Below are 21125 nucleotides of genomic sequence, written 5' to 3' on the forward strand. Positions count from 1 at the left end.
AAGGACAAGACAAATAATTTTGCTAACACCTCACTAACGAGCGCCCTATAACAAGTTTTTACTGGTAGAGGATACTTCTAAGGTTTTGCCAACTTCTCAAATATAGTGGTCAAGGCATAGATAATAAACTAGTTATACATGTTGTCCTGTTTACTTTCCAGTCTGTGCAAGCCTAGCAAAAACATTCAAAAACATGTCAAAGGGTAAGAGAGAAAAAAACCCTCAACTCTAGATAGATAGAGACAGAGTGAAGCTGAGATTTTGAGGCAGTCTGACCTCTGCACTGTTACCATGCAGATGGGTTGGTAATATATGTAGTTTTTCTTTCTCTATTATGCCTCATTTATCTGTTACTAATAATCTTTTATTCCTAAAAGTTGATTAAGCCGAGACACTTGGCATTATTGAATTCAGTTAAACCTGTAACACATGGTAATGATTGAGGGCTGGACTCAGTGTGCCTTAAAAATCAAGTGCACAACTCCCTTAAAGGGGGTGGGGAGAGAGAATTCTCTGAGCTTATCCGTTTTCCAAATGATTTTTATTTACCCATCTTGTACAAATATCTGAAGAGCTAAATTCATCTTGGGCCAGTAAAGGCAGCAAAATGAAATTTCCTCTCTTGGTTACATGACATGACATGTCCCATTTTTGGATGGTATCTGTGCCATTAATAGTTTCACTGTTTATACCTTGGAAACTATTCAAAGTGATGCTTTAAAATGTCATGTGATGGGAAGATGGATAAACTTAAGTGCTGATCTGTCCCTTAGGTAAGGTCCATTTTGATAGTCATAGCTATGGTTTCCATGTATTTGTCTGGCACATTTCACCCACTGAAGGATCTCCAAAGATGTCATGGGAGTCATATGCGCATTATTTCCCTCACTGCTTTATCACAGTTGCCGCTGTGGTGAGGATGATCTGGGTTAATGCAATGTAGCCAACATGAGACATGTCAAGAGCTAACAGTCTAGCGGCATCTTTGAACCCTCTTTGGCCAAATCCATGGAGGACTGGTGCAAAGCCTCCTCCATGTGCATCTTCCATCTGGTGGCCATCACAGTGTTCTTTGGTACTGGCTCATCCATGTATTCACAATATTTTGTGCACTCCCTCACATGTTTGGACTCTTGCCTTCACCTGTCCTGGGATGGAATCCCCAGACTCTCCCACTCTTAGGTTGTCGCCTACTGTGTATCTACAGATGCTTCTCATCTGGTCCATTTGAGTGCGGGGCCTGCCAGTCTTCCCCTTCGGGAGCTGTGATAAATAATTAACACAGTGACCAGCTTTCTTAAAAAAAAACACCACCACACACCTGTGTTTCATCTTAACAGCAAAACCACAGTGCATCATGGAAGCAAAAAGATTTTCAGAAGTAAATCAGTCCATGTGCACAAGTGTCTCACCTATGGCTTAAGAACCCCTAGGGAGATTAGCAAGGCCCTTCTGCCAGGTCCATGGCTATGTCAGCCTACAGTCTCACAAACAGCACCTGTCAACTGCCCCCATCCTCTCTAGAGATTTGCTTTTTAACTCTTTCATATCCTTTCACTCTATTCCCATCTGTAGAGGGGCTGATCTGCACTGAAAACTAACGTCAGTGTAGCTACGTCTCTCCGGAGTGTGAAAAATCCACACACACCCTCTGAGAGACGTAGCTATGCCAACAATAGCCCTGGCATACACAGTGCTAGGTCCATGGAAGAATCCTTCTGTCAACCAAGGTACTGCCTCTTGGGAAAGTCGATTAATGACACAGATTGGAGTATCCCTCCTCTCCCTGTCGTGAGCATCTCCACTGAAGTGCTACAGGTGCAGCACCGCCTCTGTGCTGCGGTAGTATTTGAAGTATAGGCGCACTCTAATTTTGGGCTGGAGACAAGGATTTGGGCACCATTTCTTAGGCCTGTTGCAATGTGAAGAATGGGAGAGTTGATCCATAACCATTTATGGCTCCTGTATATGACATGAATAGTGAGATTAAATACGGTCTAGTTACACTGGGTTCTTGGAAGGATGTCATAGATACATTGATTAAGCTGGACTGTTAAGAAATTATTATGAAGGCAACAAAATATCTCTAGTAGAAGTAACCTGGTGATAAACGTGGCAGGAGTCATTAGCGGCTTCCTATTAATTTCTTTGGCTGATGTCTGATTCTTGTCTTTTGTGAAGGAGGATATAGCATTTCCTGGGGTAAATAACACTGCCTCATCCACTTTCTCCATATCGTTAATTATTTTATTGACCTCAATCATATCCCCCGCGTCGTCATCTCTTTTCTGAACTGAACTGTTCCAATCCTTTTAATCTTTCCTCAGATGGAAGCTGTTCCATAACCCTGATCATTTCTGTTACCCTTCCCTGTCTCTTTTCCACTGTTAATATATATTTTTGAGATGGGCTGACCAACACTGCACGTGGTATTCTAGATGTGAGTGTACCATGGATTTATATAGTGGCCTTATGATATCTTCCTATCTATCCCTTTCCTAATGGTTCTTATCTTTCTGTTAGCTCTTGACTGCTACTGCAGCTAGATGGGATGTTTTCAGAGAACTGTCCACAATGACTCCAGGATCTCTCTCTTGAGTGGTAGCAGCTAATCTAGACCCCATTTTGCGTGGATAGTTGTATGACTCCTCAGTCTGGGATGGTTCCTCAGATCCATCACCTAGAAAGAATGGCTCAGGTGTGGGAATCTCCCTCACATCCTCTGCAGTGAAGACTAATGCAAAGAATTCATTTAGCTTCTCTGCAATGGCTTTGTCTTCCTTGAGTGCTCCTTTAGCCCTTCAATCATCTAGTGCCTCCCCTCATTCTTAGTCAGGCTTCTGCTTCTGATGTACCTAAAAAAATACTGTTAGTTTTTTAGTCTTTTGCTAGTTGCTCTTCAAATTATTTTTTCACCTGCGTAATTAGACTTTTACACTTGACTTGCCAGATTTTATGCTCTAGTTGTATATTATATTTAATAGTTTAATATAATATAAAAGTAAAAAAAAAGAAATAAAGTTGAACCAAAACATTTTCCTTATTGAAATGATACATTTTTACCTTTGCGAAACAGAGTTTCAACCTTATTAAAATGAAATGTTTAGACATTATCAGAATGAAACTTCCTGATGGTCCCAAAGTGAAATTGTTCCAAATTGTGGTTTTTGTGGGAAATGTCAAAATATTGGCTCTTTCTTACAATTCGGAATGAAATGTGGGAATTTTCTGAGGAAGAGGGATAGCGGTTTCTGACCCGTTCTATGTCTAACACATAACTACCAATGTTTAAGGAGCGCTCGGCTGACTGGATGTTGAACGGGGGTATGCCATTGCCTCCAATGGCTATATTCCTTGCCTGCTGCTCAGCCAGGGGGTCGGGGGTGAGAAGTTGCCATTATTGACTCTGATTCTCTCCTGCCTTGCTTTTTGTGCTATCGTTTATACCGGATCACAGTGACTACTAAAGAGAGGATCAACTATTATATTTCACTCAAATACCTAATTCTGGGGGAAAATAACACTGAATCTGGATGACTTCAGCCTATCTGCACCTCATAAAGAAAAGCATCAAATATATAAAGTCCTTCAGAGAGAAATTATTTTAAAAAGCCGACTAAATAAAGCGGATTGAATATAGAAAAAACAATGGCTAGGGAAGTGGACAATCTGGGAATCCTAGAAGTCAGGGAAGTCTCAGATCCTGGGGATACAGGACATTCTCCAGTCCACCAGCACAGCAAGCAGGAAGCCTGGGCACCTGGCTGCCAAGGAAGATGAGGATCCCAGGGACTAGGTAGGCTGGGGAGCCTGAGAGCTTGGAGGAACAGGGCGGCTTGCACACCCACCCATCAACCAGCAAGCATGCACATGGCCTGGAAGGTACCAGGCAGGAAGACCAAGCTTCCTGTGATGCATTTTACTTCAGTCTGTATATGTGTGGCCTCCTCCTGAATGTATCTTTATGGCTTTGAGGCAACCCTGCAAGTGGCCCCTCATCTCAGTTTCCCTTTTGGATAACTCCAAGCTCTTCATTTCAGCCTCTTACTCAAATAGTAGTCATCCTGGGGACCAGTTCCCAGGCTACCTGCCCGGTGTGCTGCTAGGGGTGGGTTGGGGGGGGATGACTGCCCAAATTACCAGGAACTGGGATGTCCCTGACTTCCAGGGAAGTACTCCATATCATCCCATATTGTCCTGAGTTAGGATGATTTTTTTTTTTTTTTTTTTAAATCTCAACATTTTCCATAGCAGAGAAATTCCATTTTCAGACCAGCTCCTCTCACTTCTATTTATTATTAAAACATGAAACTGAGCCTCTCAGTTAGATTCAGTCAGGAATCATTTTCTTCTATACTTGTCTTTCCTCCAACTGCCCGCCCCCTTACCCTCCTTGTTCCTCAGGCTGTAGATCAGGGTTTCAACAGGATCACAAGGTATAAACACGGACACACCACTTTCGTACTCCGTGAGTTGCTGGATGTGGGTCGTAAGTACATAAAGGACAGAGCCCCATAGAGTATGGACACAGCCGTCAGGTGGAGCGCACAGGTGAGCAAAGCTTTCCGTCTGCCCGGTTGAGAGCGAAATCCGCAAGATTGGGGACATGATTGAAACATAGGAAACCAAGGTGATGGCCAGCAGATCCTACTTAATGCAACTCATGCCTGCAAGAAGCAAACTGCACAGTGTCACCCATGGTGAGTATCAGAAACAAGGGGGGGGGGCAGGAGAGTTTCTTGGAGTGGGATCACAGAAAAGGTGCCCTTCACATGATATTGACCACAGAACGGACAGGCCTTGAACACAAGAGCCTGTGTGCACAATGGCATACATCAGCGCACTCCAACCAAAAAACTTGTCTTAATGGGGATTTGCCCGCTACCAGCTGACCACAGACTTCCCTGGACATAATGAGGTGTACGATCAGCGGGTTCCCGTAATACTATCAACGACTCTACCCATCACAGCCAGAAGCTGAAAGCCTCAGCGAGTTCGCAGACGTCAAGAGCTGAAGTAAGAAAAATTGACGTGATCGCCCCAGCAATAGGAAAGAGCTTTTCTCTCTGCTAGCTAGAATTTCACCAGTGCCTGGATACACGGGTAAGAGATAAGATGATGTCTACAAGAGACAAGCTGCTGAGGGACAAAAATACATGGGAGGGTGTAGTCGCAGTCTCGACCTGACTTTAAAGAATCATCTGAGGTTCTCCACTAGCTATGCTGTAATAGCAAAAACGTCCCAAAAGACCAACAGCTTGCGCGATCGACTCCGTTGAATTCCTAACGCAAGACATTGAACCCGACACTCCAGTTGATGACCATGTGCATAAATCAGATCTGTTGGTAACAAGAAAAACGCCAAGGTAAAGCTTCATCTTCAAGGATAACCCTATGGACTGGGAGTGGATACCACCCATTGTCAAATACCATGGAAAGCCAAGAGCGCGGCCAATTATAAGCTGTACTGGTTGTGTACATTTGCCAAACTTAACAACCTAATTCATGTATCTGTATAATTGCAAGAATTTACTCTGTACTTGACGAAATAAAATAAAATAGAAAGATTCACTAGAATTTTCAGTCTGCACCCTAGCAGGCAATGAGATTTTCAAGTATCTCTTCATTGGCTTTCTATACGCCCCCAGCGTTCGATTTAAAGGAATGTAGAGACAATAGAAGGTCCAGAGTGACAAGAGGATGGAATATGCAAGCATCGGAGCAAAGGCTGAAGGAACTGGGTATGTTTAGTTTGGAAAAGAGGAGATTAAGGACGGACATGATAGCAGTCTTGAAATACTTGAAACATTGCTATAAAAAAGTTGGAGAAAAGTTTTTTCTCTCTTGCCACAGAGGGCAGGACAAGAGGCAGAGGGTTCAAAGTACAGCACAGCCAATTTAGATTAAATCTCAGGAAAAGCTTCCTAACTGTGAGAGCAGTCGGACAATGGAACAAACCTGCCAAGGGAGGCTGTGGAAGCTCCTTCACTGGAGGTTTCCAAAAGGAGGCTGGAGCCATCAGTCTTGGCTTAGTCCAGGGGTCGGCAACCTTTCAACAGTGTTGTGCCGAGTCTTCATTTATTCACTCTCATTTAAGGTTTCGCGTGCCAGTCATACATTTTAACATTTTCAGACGGTCTTTTTTGATGTCTGTAATATATAGCTAACCTATTGTTGTACGTAAATTAAATAAGGTTTTTAAAATGCTTAAGAAGCTTCATTTAAAGTTAAATTAAAATGCAGAGTCCCCCGGACCGGTGGGCAGGACCCTGGCCGTGTGAGTGCCACTGAAAATCAGTTCGCTTGCCGCCTTCAGCACATGTGCCATAGGTTGCCTACCCCTGGGTTAGTTGGACACAACAAACACTACATCTTGGCTGGGGGTTAGACTAGAACACAACCCCTGTGATCCCTTCTAACCCTGGTTCTGTGATTCTCTGAACTCTGTAACAACCTGATACAGAGCAGAACGGTGGATGAGGTCTTTGAAAACTAGCCTTATATTGCAGCCCTAGCACCCTTCCATAATTAAATCATCAGTTAGGAACCAGGATCTTTTCATGACAAGTCAGCCAAAACCTCACATTTGGAATAAAGTCCCAGAGTAAATTCCACAAAGACAATTCTTTTGGAGATAACTAAGTTAATATTCACAGAGGGGGTGTTTACATAACTAAAGGAGGCATGAATGGACAGCAGAGGTCAACAAAGGGAGGCTGTAGTTCAATCATGGTTGAAAGAAGCTCTCACACTTGTTCTGGCCCCTGGCACTGACATGGAACTGGTATAACTCAGCAGGGAATCAGAAGCAACACAAGTGGCTTTGGAAAAGATCACCATTCAGGAGAGAAACAGCCTGCTGAATATAGATACAAATAAAACCCCTCTCTCATGTTCACTATGGCAATAGCTGATCACCCTCCCCTAGTGTCAGATCTCAGACTCCAGCCTGAGCCTGAATATCTACCCAGTTATTTTTTTACCTGTAGTGCAATCCTCAGGAGATGGAGTCAATTGACCTGGCCTCTAAGACTCTCTGTCCTGGGTCATTTTTCCTTTCTGCAATGTAGACATACTTTGAAGCTCTCTTAATCTCTCTCGTGTACTCAGAGTCCGTGGAGACAGTGGGAGTCAGACTAGATGATCATAATGGTCCCTTCTGACCTTTAAGTCTATGAGTCTATGAGGCCCGGCCTTTCTTTCTCCGAAGATACTTTGAAAGCAGAGACATTAAGCAGCTTCATAGTGAATACGCACCCGATAGCCACCTAGAACTCCACAATGAGGTGCCTCTGTAGCAGGGAGTGTCAGTCAGACAGTGCCCAGGGAGATGTTTCCTTGGAATCCAAGTGGGTCCAAATGTGCTTGTTCTTCCACTTCAGGCTAATGAGAAAAATCTGAAATATACACGAGCTTTTTATTTTCATTCCATTATCTCTGTGTATCCACCCTGAACCCACAAGACCTTCCATCGGAGCAGAGACTGTTGTGTTGGGGGAAGCCAGTGCTGCCCGTTCTGTACAGAACCTTTTTTCAACAGAGAGAGACCATCTGTCTCTAGGGCTGCCAATCTAGAAAACCTGCTCGGAGAAGTTTAAAATGAAAACATTTGTTGTTCAAAAGCATGAACGGCATTTACAGAAAACAAAATCCCTAACAACTTAATTCCTGGCAAATAAGGGGTATTTTTGTCTTATCTTTTCCCTTTTTTCATTTGAGGAGCATATACAATAACTTAGCTCATTAAAGCACATTGGGCCAGATTCTTAGTTGGTGTAAATCATCACAGCTCTATTGATGTTGATTGTCATAGCACCATCAACAACACCTGAGGGTCTCTAGCCCCATTTACAACCCCCACCCCCAAAAAAATCACATTCCTCATTCAGGACATTTTAGGCTTTTTGTCCCATTTTACTGAAAATTATACAGTGAGAGATCATCAAGACAACATTTTGGTGGTAAAAGAGTCACCATTTTGAGAATCGGAGAAAAGAAAACTGTTTCTCATTGAAAAGAATGGATCTGGGTGTATTTACCAGATAGCTGAAGAAAAGCAAACATTTATTTTACTCACGTTAGTCTTCGTCCTCTAATATTAAAGCTGCCTGTTGCAAGAGAGACATCTCTCTTTCTTGGATTCAAAAGGAGTAATTAGAGGCAGGGCGTATTTATGTGGTCTGCAGTCATTTGGAAACAGAATCCCTTAGAGCTGTCAGTCTCAACCCTGGCACAAAGGGCGTCATTAAAATGCCCTTTAGGTCACATGGGAGCAGTAGATAGTGAGATGCCAATCTGTTGGCTTCTAACTTTGTTCAAGTTCTTTGAAGCATTGATGCGGCTCTCCATCCCTTTCCCCTCTTCTAAATCTGAACCTCCCCCTAGCAATAATTATTTTCAGTCAGGAGTAAATGTGGAAAAGTTTATTGAAAATGCCTTTTCTGTTACAATTATTTAATTATTTTGTAATTGCAGAGAAAATTAGAATTGAGTCATTCATAACACTGGTTTTTTGAAAGCCCAGAGATAGAAACTTTATAAGCAGTTACCAGGTAGAATGCAATGGATTGGGATTAAGATTTTTTTTTTCTTCAGAGATGTCTAAAAACCTGGGATTAGAGTGACAAAAATGACTGAAGATCAGTGCTGAGGGGCACTGGTAGACTCAAGGGTTCAGAAAGGGCTGCAATACATTGAGTGATGGATTGACTGAATGAAGGCCAGGCCCCATTGTGTGTCCAGCCAAGTCAGACGCACGATAGACAAACCCATCTTGCAAAGTTCTTCCATCACTAAATGCGGCAGGAATAGTTATCAGAGAAGAAACGGGGGACTTTGTCAATGTTTGTGCAGCTGGCTCTTATGACACAAAAATATGGAAACAGGAAAACCTGTCTAACAGAATCATGAACCGGCAATGCAAGTTGCCTTTTGCTAACTAAGCCCAGGTCTACACTACGCATTTAAACCAAATTTAGCAGCATTAACCTGATTTAACCCTGCACCTGTCCGCACAACGAGGCCCTTTATATCGATATAAAGGGCTCTTTAAACCGGTTTCTGTACTCCTTCCCGACGAGAGAAGTAGCGCTGAAATCAGTACTGCCATGTCAGATTAGAGTTAGTGTGGCCGGAAATCAATGGTATTGGCCTCTGGGTGGTATCCCACAGTGCACCATTGTGACCGCTCTGGACAGCAATCTGAACTTGGATGCAGTGGCCAGGTAAACAGGAAAAGCCCCGCAAACTTTTGAACTTCATTTCCTTGCATTTACCTGTTTCTCACGCATCGGATGGGCTCTGATGCCAGGGTGCACAAGTGGCGCGATGGCAGTCCCAATCCAAAAAGACAGCTCGTGGCAGATGACGGCGTTACGGGAGATACTGGACGATCTCTGATCGGCGTATGTGGGAGAGCAGAATCTGTTCCTAATTCTAGAGGGCTCCGTTAGGTCAGAAGAGAAATGCCAAACGGGCATTTGAATAAAAAAAAAAATGCTTGCAGGCTACTATTAGAAGCAGAGCCACAGCACACTGTTGTGTGACGCGAAGCGTACACAGAAAGCGCAAAGAGATCAAATGGACACTCACGGGGTGAAGGAGGGGAGAAGGGGGGGGGGGGCGTGGGGGGGGTAAGCTTGAGGACTGAGCAGCTATGCCCACGGTCTCCATATCTGCTCAAAAGAGGGGTAGCATTGCATTGCTTGCTTGAGCGGGCTCCATCGGCTGTAGTGGTCCAGACACAATGCGGCGGGGGTGGTTCAAGGATATCATCTGCATGTTCGCCTCAAGGGCCCACCCATAAAGAATAGAAAGAAAAACAAAACGTATTGCTTTGACTTTTTCAAGTGTCAGCCCAACCCATGCTGCGTAATGTCTACTGCCGCATTGCTGCTGGTAGAGTAGCGGTGCTACGCGCGCAAGCTGAAGCAGACAGTGCATCTTCCCCGCCTCGGTCTCGCCTCCGCTTCGCGCTGGTGGAGCAGAACGGTCGACACGTGCAGGAAGACTGGTAAGCCAGCCTCAGTCATGCATCCGCGTGAGCCTGCTGGGGCTCCTATTGGACTGGCCTCTTCAGGTGAGGTGCGGCCCAGCGGGGCATCTGGTTAAGAATAGGAATGAACTCCTGGTCATCCAGCAGATGGTACGAATGGACTAGGTAACGCCGATCTCATGGCATAGACGCAACTGGGGCTGAGCTCACATCAGGCCCCCCCCCTTCAGATTTAAAAATACAGATTCTGTACTGCCTCGAGCTATTCATAGCAGCGGATGATGCGGGCTTCCTTATCCCCCACCGCATATGTACAGGGGTGTGACGGCGGATGCCTGGAGCTATTCATAGCAGCTGAGAGGCTGCCCTCCCCTCATTTTATCTCACTAAACAGCTCAGTATTCTTTATCTTCTCGGCATTCTTTATTACTTCATCAACAAATGGGGGAGACACTCCCACAAGGTAGGCCGCAGGAGGGGTTGGGGAGGAGGAAGGCAACAGGGTGGGGTGTTGTGCAAGGGACCCCCTAAGAATGGGCATACAGCTGGCATCATTTCTAGCGGAGATCTGACAGCAGAGCGGCGTGCTCTCGTTTAGTGTAGCAGCTGTTCTCTAGTACAGCTTGCCCCATATTCTAGGCGCAGCACTGACTCTAATTTTAGATAGCCAAGCATAAAGAACGAATGAGGCCGGGAGTACATTGCGGCGGATTATCTGTGATCTTTTGCGGCCCGAATCACCCTTCCGCGCCCGAGCCTTCTAACGAAGGTTCAGCCAGGAACATGTCGCATGACAGGCAGGCAGATAGCGGTAGCATGAAACGATCATGATAACGCATATTAGTTTCAGTCTCATCGTCCAAATTTAACTAGGGGGGCATGGGCAGAGTGGTGTATGATCAATGAACCGTACTTGATTACCATCATCTGCTGTGCTTGGCATAAGGCAAAATGGAATGCTTGCTGGTAGTGTGGCTGCGGGCTGGGGCAGTGTATTTAAAAAAAATAATAAGGTAAGCTGACGTTGCCTGCGTGTCAGGCTGACCAGCCGCATGTACACATATTGTGGCGTGTGGTGGACTAGTCTGACAGAATAGGCAAAATGGGCGGCTGCCATGTTGCCCAGTACCGTGTCTGCTCGTGCTAATTAGCTAATGTGCGTCTGGCCAGGTGGCAATTTCGCAGAAAAAGAGCACAAAATTGATTGTCTAGCCTGTGGCTTTGATGGAGTGAATCGGGGGGGAGGAATGAGTAGACACATGTAGCGCGCGCAGAATCAGGCCTCATGACGAGAACAGCTGGTTTTTGGCACCATCATGCATTGGGGATGCACACATGATTCAACGGCTAAATGACATTCATTTTCGAATTGCAGTGAGTCAAACCTGTAAGCGACAGAATGTTTAAATTAAAAATTATTTTAACAAAAAAATATTAAAAAATTAGTAATGTTGAGGGCTGGACATCAGGTGTGCCTTAACAAAACAAGTGCACCAACTCCCACTGATTTCAGTGATGCAAATCAAGCCCTTAAAGGGGGGGGGCAGAGGAATTCTCTGACTTGTCCATTTGCCAAATGATTTTTATTTACCATCTTGTACAATATCTGAAGAGCTAAATTCACTTGGGCAGAAATGCAGCAAATGAAATTCCTTCTCGGAACATGACATGAATATGCCCATTCTTGGAGTGACTGTGCCATTAATATGTTCACTATTTATACCTTGGAATATATCTAAGTATGCTTTAAAATCTCTGTGATGAAGGGATGGATAAATACTAAAATGCTGATCTGTTCCTTAGGAGATCCATTTGATCAGTGATAGGCTAGGTTCCATGATATTGTCTGGCAATTTCATCCACTGAAGGATCTCCAAAGACGTCACGGGAGTCCATGTGGTATTATTTCCCCCACTGCTTTATCCAGTTGCCGCTGTGGTGAGGACGATCTGGGCTAATGCAATGTAGCCACACATGAGACACGTCAAGAGCTAACAGTCTAGCAGCCTCTTTGAACCTCTTTGGCCAAATCCATGAAGGACTGATGGGCAAGCCCGCTCCATGTGCATCTTTCCACCTGGTGCGCCATCACAGTGTTCTTTGGAACTGTCTCATGTGTATTCACAATTATTTTGAGCACATCCTCACATGTTTGGGACTTCTGCCTTCACTGCTGTCTGGGATGAGAATCCCAGACTCTCCCACTCTTAGGTTACGCGCCTTCTGTGTATCTACTAGGGGATTCTCATTCGGTCCAACTTGGTGTGGGGCCTGCCAGCTTCTCCCTTCGGGAGGGAGCTGTGATGATAATACACAGTGACCAGCTTTCTTAAAAAAAAAACAACCACCACACACCTGTGTTCATCTAACAGCAAAAACACAAGCCAGCATGGGAGCAAAAGGATTTTCAGACAGTAAAATTCATTCCAGTGCATGAGAGTCTCACCTAAGGGCTAGAACGCCAACCGGGTAGAGATCAGCAGACACCTTCCTACCCCGCGCCGTCGCTATGTCCGAGCACTAAGACTCCTCCCACACAAAACAGCATCGATAATCCCCGCCACACACCAGATTGCTTTTTACACTTGTGCATTATCGCTTTACACTCTTACACCTCATCTGTACACGCTACGCACAAACAACACTAGCATTAGTACAGTACACCACTGGACCACACAGCAACGCCCGGGGCGCAACGTTCTAGCACGGCTGCCAATGCTGTCATCGCTGGTGGGTTGCGGCGGGACACTGCCTGAATTATCCAGGATCTGGGATCTCCCTGACTTTTAGGAAGTACTACTCCATATCATCCATATGTCCTGAGTTAGGATGATCTTTTTTTTTTTAAATTCAACATTTTCCATAGCAAGAAATTCCATTTTCAGACCGCACTCCTCTCACTTCTATTATATTATTAAACATGAAAACTGAGCTCTCCAGTTAGATTCATCAGGAATCATTTTCTTGTCTAATTGTCTTCCTCAATGTGTCCTTCACTCCTTTGTCCTCAGGCTGTAGATCAGGGGGTTGCAACATGTGGGATCCACAAGGGTATAGAGAACACGGACACCACTTTCGTACTCCGCTGAGTTGCTGGGATTGTGGTCGTAAGTACATTAAAGCACAGAGCCCCATCAGAGTATGGACACACCGTCAGGTGGAGGCACAAGTGGAGAAAGCTTTCGCGCTGCCCTGTTGGAGCGATACCGCAAGATGGTGACCATGATAGAAACATAAGAAACAAGGATGCGCAGAATAGTACTTAATGCAACTATGACCGCAGGAGGAAATGCACAGTGTCACCCATGTGATATCAGAGAAGGAGAGTTCTGGAGTGGGGGAGGTCACAGAAAAGTGATCAGATATTGGACCCACAAAGGACAGGCTGAACAATAGAGCCTGTGTGCACAATGGCATTAATGGAAGGCATAAATATGATGCTGCTACCAGCTGAACACAACTTTCCTGGACAATGAGCGTGTACATCAGCGTTTGCATATAGCTATGAAGCGATCATCGGACCCATCACAGCCAGAGCAAAGCCTCGACAGTTCGCGGGCGAGCATGAAAGAAAAATTGGCTGACGCACCCAGCAAAGGAAATGACTTTCCTCTCTGCTAAAATTCACCAGTGCCTTAGGGACAATAATGGAAAGAAAGTGATGTCTACAAGGGACAAGTTGCTGAGGAAAAATACATGGGGTATGTATCGCATCTCGATCCTGATTAAAGAGATCATGCTGAGGTTCCCCGCTAGGCTCATGGTGTAGATAACAAAAACATCCCAAGAGGATAGCTTGCAGCGATCGACTGCCTTTGAATCCTAGATAAGGATGAACGCCGAACACTCCAGTGTGATGACCATGTGCCGGATATATATCCACGAGTGCTGTGGGCGTAAAAGAAAACATCTCATCTCCAATTTACAGTGGCATGGCAGATGGTACAGAACGACTGATTACCATCTCTGCTGTCTTGCAAAGGCAAATGAATGCTGCTGTGTAGCGCTGCAGTACTGCCTCTGTCAGCGACATCCAGTACATATACGGTGACAGTGACAAAAGGCAAAATGGGCTCCATGGTTGCCATACTATGGCGTCTGCCAGGGCAATCCAGGGAAAAAGAGCACAAAATGATTGTCTGCCGTTGCTTTGATGGAGGAAGGAATGAGTGACAACATTTACCCAGAATCACCCGCAACACTGTTTTTGCACCATCATGCATTGGGATCTCAACCTAGACATTTGGCATTATTGAATTCAGTCAAACCTGTAACACATGGTAATGATTGAGGGCTGGACTCAGTGTGCCTTAAAAATCAAGTGCACAACTCCCACTGATTTCAGTGATGCAAATCAAGCCCTTAAAGGGGGTGGGCAGAGAGAATTCTCTGAGCTTGTCCATTTTCCAAATGATTTTTATTTACCCATCTTGTACAAATATCTGAAGAGCTAAATTCATCTTGGGCCAGTAAATGCAGCAGAATGAAATGTCCTGTCTCGGTAACATGACATGATATGTCCCATTCTTGGATGGTATCTGTGCCATTAATAGTTTCACTATTTATACCTTGGAAACTATTCAAAGTGATGCTTTAAAATGTCGTGTGATGGGAAGATGGATAAACTAAAATGCTGATCTGTTCCTTAGGTAAGATCCATTTGACAGTGATAGCTATGGTTTCCATGTATTTGTCTGGCAGATTTCATCCACTGAAGGATCTCCAAAGATGCCACGGGAGTCATATGCGTATTATTTCCCCCACTGCTTTATCGCAGTTGCCGCTGTGGTGAGGACGATCTGGGCTAATGCAATGTAGCCAACATGAGACACGTCAAGAGTTAACAGTCTATCAGCCTCTTTGAACCCTCTTTGGCCAAATCCATGAAGGACTGGTGCAAAGCCTCCTCCATGTGCATCTTCCACCTGGTGACCATCACAGTGTTCTTTGGAACTGTCTCATCTGTGTATTCACAATATTTTGAGCACTCCCTCACATGTTTGGACTCTTGCCTTCACCTGTCCTGGGATGGAATCCCCAGACTCTCCCACTCTTAGGTTATCGCCTTCTGTGTATCTATAGGGGATTCTCATCTGGTCCAACTTGGTGTGGGGCCTGCCAGTCTTCCCTTCAGGAGCTGTGATGAGTAATTAACACAGTGACCAGCTTTCTTAAAAAAACACCACCACACACCTGTGTTTCATCTTAACAGCAAAAACACAGCACAGCATGGGAGCAAAAGGATTTTCAGACAGTAAATCATTCCATGTGCATGAGAGTCTCACCTAAGGCTTAAGAACCCCCGGGAAGATTAGCAAGACCCTTCTACCGGGCCCGTGGCTATGTCAGCCTAGAGTCTCACAAACAGCATCTGATAACTGCCCCGCCCTCTCTAGAGATTTGCTTTTTAACTATTTCATATCCTTTCACTCTATTCTCATCTGTACAGGGGCTGATCTGCACTGAAAACTAACATTAGTTTAGCTACCGCCCTGGGGGCCAGTTCTTCAGGCTGCCTGCCTGGTGTGCCGCTGGGGGTGGGTTGCGGGGGGTGACTGCCTGAATATCCAGGATCTGGGATCTCCCTGACTTTTAGGAAGTACTCCATATCATCCCATATTGTCCTGAGTTAGGATGATTCTTTTTTTTTTTTAAATCTCAACATTTTCCATAGCAGAGAAATTCCATTTTCAGACCAGCTCCTCTCACTTCTATTTATTATTAAAACATGAAACTGAGCCTCTCAGTTAGATTCAGTCAGGAATCATTTTCTTGTATATTGTCTTCCTCAATGAGTCCTTCACCTCCTTGTTCCTCAGGCTGTAGATCAGGGGGTTCAACATGGGGATCACAAGGGTATAGAACACGGACACCACTTTGTCGTACTCCGCTGAGTTGCTGGATGTGGGTCGTAAGTACATAAAGCACAGAGCCCCATAGAGTATGGACACAGCCGTCAGGTGGGAGGCACAAGTGGAGAAAGCTTTCCGTCTGCCCTGGTTGGAGCGAATCCGCAAGATGGTGACCATGATAGAAACATAAGAAACAAGGATGGCCAGAATAGTACTTAATGCAACTATGACCGCAAGGAGGAAATGCACAGTGTCACCCATGTGAGTATCAGAGCAGGAGAGTTTCTGGAGTGGGGGGAGGTCACAGAAAAAGTGATCAATGATATTGGGACCACAAAAGGACAGGCTGAACAAAGAGCCTGTGTGCACAATGGCATTAATGGAGGCATAAATGTATGATGCTGCTACCAGCTGAACACAAACTTTCCTGGACATAATGAGCGTGTACATCAGCGGTTTGCATATAGCTATGAAGCGATCATACGCCATCACAGCCAGAAGCAAAGCCTCAGAGTTCACGCAGAAGGCATGAAAGAAAAATTGCGTGACGCACCCAGCAAAGGAAATGACTTTCCTCTCTGCTAAAAAATTCACCAGTGCCTTAGGGACAATAATGGAAGAGAAAGTGATGTCTACAAGGGACAAGTTGCTGAGGAAAAAATACATGGGGGTGTGTAGCCGCGTCTCGATCCTGATTAAAGAGATCATGCTGAGGTTCCCCGCTAGGCTCATGGTGTAGATAAACAAAAACATCCCAAAGAGGATAGCTTGCAGCGATCGACTGCCTTTGAATCCTAGAAGGATGAACACCGACACTCCAGTGTGATTACCATGTGCCATATATTCCAGATGCTGTTGGGGTAAAAGAAAAAAACACAGCCAAGGTAAAGCTTATGATTCAAGATTAACCGTATGGGACTGGGAGGTGGATACCACCATTGTGAAATACAGTGGAAAGCCAAGATACAAAAGCCAAGTTATGCTGTTCTGGTTGTGTGACATTTGCAAACTTAAACTAATTTCATGTGAGTCTGTATAATTGCCAAGATTTTACTCCTTTTAAAGAAAAATAAAATAAAATAGAAAGATCACTTCAAAATTTTCAGTCTGCATCCTTAGCAAGCAATAGCATTTACTAATATCTCTTCATGGCATTCTACGGCTCAGCATCATTTGAAAGGATGTAGAGAAACTAGAAAGGACCCAGAGAGGAGTGACAAAGGGATGGAATGCAAGTCATGAGAGCAAAGGCTGAAAGAACTTGGTATGTTTAGTTTGGAAAAGAGGAGATTAAGGACGGACATGATAGCAATCTTGAAATACCTGAAACATTGCTATAAAAAAGTTGGAGAAAAGTTTTTTCTCTCTTGCCACAGAGGGCAAGACAAGAGGCAGATGGTTCAAAGTACAGCACAGCCGATTTAGATTAAAGCTCAGGAAAAGCTTCCTAACTGTGAGAGCAGTCGGACAATGGAACAAACCTGCCAAGGGAGGATGTGGAAGCTCCTTCACTGGAGGTTTTAAAAAGGAGGCTGGATCACCATCTGTCTTGGGTTAGTCAGACACAACAAACACTGCATCTTGGCTGGGGGTTAGACTAGAACACGACCCATGTGGTCCCTTCCAATTCTATGGTTCTATAATTCTCTGAACTCTGCAACAATCTGATATAGAGCAGAAAAGTGGATGAAGTGTTAGAAAACCAGCCTTATATTGCAGCCCTAGCACCCGTCCCTAATTAAATTGTCAGTTAAGAACCAGTATATATTTATGAGAAGTTAACCAAAATCTCACATTTGGAATAAAGTCCCAGGGTAAATTCCACAAAAGCAATTCTTTTGGAGATAACCAAGTTAATATTCACAGAGGGGGTGTTTACATAACGAAAGGAGGTATGAATGAACAGCAGAGGTCAACAAAGGGAGGCTGTAGTTAAATCATGGTTAAAAGAAGCTCTCAGACTTGTTCTGGCCCCTGGTACTAGCATGGAACTGGCATAACTCAGCAGGGAATCAGAAGGAACACAAGTGGGTTTGGAAAAGATCACCATTCAGAAGAGAAACAGTCTACTGAACAGTGATACAAAGAAAACCCTTCTTTCTCTCTCTCTCTCTCTCATGTTCACTATGGCAATATCTGATCACTCTCCCACCTCGTCTGGTGTCAAAGCTCAGACTCCAACCTGAGCCTGAATGTCTACACAGCTATTTTTTTGCACTGTAGCGCAAGCCACACAAGGCAGAATCAATTGACCTGGCCTCTAAGACTCTCTGCAATGGGTTATTTTTCCTTTCTGCAATGTAGACATACTTTGAAGCTCTCTTAATCTCTCTCATGTACCCAGAGTGTGTGGAGACAGTGGGAGTCAGACTAGATGATCATAATGATCCCTTCTGACCTTTAAGTCTATGAGGCCCGGCCTTTCTTTCTCCGAAATTATTTTGAAAGCAGAGACATTAAGAAGTTTCTTAGTGAATACACACCCGATAGCCACCTAGAACTCCACAATGAGATGCCTCCGTAGCAGGAAGTGTCGGTCAGACAGCGTCCAGGGAGATGTTTCCTTGGAATCCAAGTGGGTCCAAATGTGCTTGTTCTTCCACTTCAAGCTAATGAGAAAAATTTGAAATATACATGAGCTTTTTATTTTCATTCCATTATCCCTGTGTATCCACCCTGAACCCACAAGACCTTCCAGCGGAGCAGAGACTGTTGTGTTGGGGGAAGCCAGTGCTGCCCGTTCTGTACAGAAACTTCTTTCAACAGAGGGAGACCATCTGTCTCTAGGGCTGCCAGTCTAGAATATTTCACCAGCAGAAAATCTGCTCAGAGAAGTTTAAAATGAAAACATTTGTTGTTCAAAAGCATGAACCTTATTTAAAAAAAAAATAAAAATCTCTTGCAACTTGATTCCTGGCAAACAAGGGGTATTTTTATCTTTCTTTTTCCTTTTTTTTCATTTGAGGAGCGTATACAATAACTTAGCTCATTAAAGCACATTGGGCCAGATCCTTAGTTGGTGTAAATCATCACAGCTCTATTGTGGTCCATGCTGCTATGACAATCAACAACAGCTGAGGGTCTCTAGTCCCATATATGACCCTGTCAAAAAAATCACATTCCTCATTCAGGGTATTTTAGGCTTTTTGTCCCATTTTACTGAAAATTATACGAGGGATAATCAAGACAACATTTTGGTGGTAAAAGATTCACCATTTTGAGAATAAGGTGGGGGGGAACTGTTTCTCATTGAAAAGAAAGGATCTGGGTGTATTTACCAAGTAGCTGAAGAAAAGCAAACATTTATTTTACTCACGTTAGTCTCCATCCTGTAATATTAAAGCTGCCTGTTGCAAGAGAGACATCTCTCTTTCTTGGATTCAAAAGGAGTAAATAGAGGCAGGGCGTATTTATTTGGTCTGCTTGCATTTGGAGACAGAAGCCCTTAGAGCTGTCAATCTCACTCCTGGCACAAAGGGCATCATTAAAATGCCCTTTAGGTCACATGGGAGCAGTAGATAGTGGGATGCCAGTCTGTTGGCTTCTAACTTTGTTCAAGTTCTTTGAAGCACTGATGGTGCTCTCCATCCCTTTCGTCTGTTTTATGCATTCTATAAATCTGAACCTTCCCCCAGGAAGAATTGCTTCCAGCCAGGAGTAAATGTTTACTGAAAATGCATTTTCTGTTACATTTACTGAAATATTTTGTAATTCTGAGAGAAATAAGAATTGAGTACATTCATGACACTGGATTTTGAGAGCCCCAAAATAGAAAACTTTATAAGCAGTTACCAGGTAGAATGCAATGGATCAGGATTAAGATGATTTTTTTTTCCAGAGATGTCTAAAAGCCTTGAAGTGGAGTGGCAAAATGACTGAAGATCAGGACTGAGGGGCACTGGCAGACTCAGTGGTTCAGAAAGGGCTGCATAAGCATAGAGTGATGCACAAGTATGAGATGAGGGCAATGGCTGGGCATATCTCACCCTATATAAGCAATAAAGTGTGCATCTCTCTAGCAGTGATGATGAAAAATGGAATTTAAAAAATACCAGGATGAGCATGTCAAGATAGAGACTAGCAACTTGTGATTCTACTACAGAAAATCATTCCTCATTTATCTACTATAATTCTTTCATTTTGCTGACAAAAGAGTGACTATGGGAGGAACCATCTGACATAATATACTTGGACTTTCTTTGACAAAGTCCCTCACATGAGGCTATTAAGGAAGTTAGGTAGTCGTGGAATATGAGGCAAAATGCTGTCACAAATGAGAAAATGGTTACACAACAGAAAACAAGTGCCCAGATCCTCAGAGATATCTAGACTCCTAACGTCCGTTGATTTCAGTGGAAGTTAGGAGCCTACATACCTTTGAGCATCTGGGCCAAAAAGTAGAATAAACCATCAATTTCAACACAGCAACAGGTAAAATATGGGTTGACACAATATTCAGCATCAGGACTGGTGGTGTTTCAAATATTTATTAATGATCTGGTACAGGGGGCGAGCAGTGTGGTGGCAAAATCTGGAGATGACATGGAATTGCTTTGGTGAGTTCAGGCTGGGGAATGAGAGTGAAAACTTCAGAGGGACCTAGCTGAAAGTTGGGGGAATGAGCAGCTCAGTGACAGGTGAAATTAACTGTTGACAAAGGATTTGAACAGCTCACGCATAATTCTGTGTTCTAAGATCAGTAACTGCCAGTGAAACATTCTCTGGTGTTACCAGAAAGAGCTGAATGACAACTTCTCCCCAGTGAAATGGAAAGTTGGCAAATTCAGACCTGAACCATGGAAATACTGGTGCTTGTCACAAAACAGGGGAGTTTTTACACAGTAAATTATTTGTTTTGGTTGTTTTTTTTAATGAAAATATTAAACCCCAGAAATGTTCAGCCTAAAACTTTTGGCTGAACACCAAAAATGTCTATTTGTCCTGCAGCCTTAGGGGAGTGATTGTGTGGGTGTCTTGTGTTGCAATTCTGCTCAAAGAGCTGGGGGATGTCTGGCAGGATTGTATCTCCCATTGTTCTGATACCGAGGGGCCCAGCCTATGGCCTGCAGTCCATATATGGGCCGCCAGAGCATTTTGTAAGGTCTGCAGCCTGCTTCAACATAATCTACTGATGGCCAATTCAGGGGCGCTGAAACAATTTTTATAGTGGGGCTGCTGGAAGCCATTGAACCAAACTGTAAACCCTGTACATGATGGAAACCACTTCAAGCCAGGGGGTGCAGCAGCAGCACTACTGGGTCCAGCACCTATGGACCCAT

The 21125-nt window shown here is 44.2% G+C and overlaps 1 pseudogene; it reads right to left on the minus strand.

The window, feature by feature from the left end:
• Positions 1-15747: 15747 nt before the first annotated feature.
• Positions 15748-16800, minus strand: LOC116826826 (olfactory receptor 5J3-like; annotated as a pseudogene).
• Between the last annotated feature and the right edge of the window lie 4325 nt (positions 16801-21125).

This window comes from Chelonoidis abingdonii, chromosome 4, assembly GCF_003597395.2.
Source record: "Chelonoidis abingdonii isolate Lonesome George chromosome 4, CheloAbing_2.0, whole genome shotgun sequence".
Classification (NCBI taxonomy): Eukaryota; Metazoa; Chordata; order Testudines; family Testudinidae; genus Chelonoidis; species Chelonoidis abingdonii.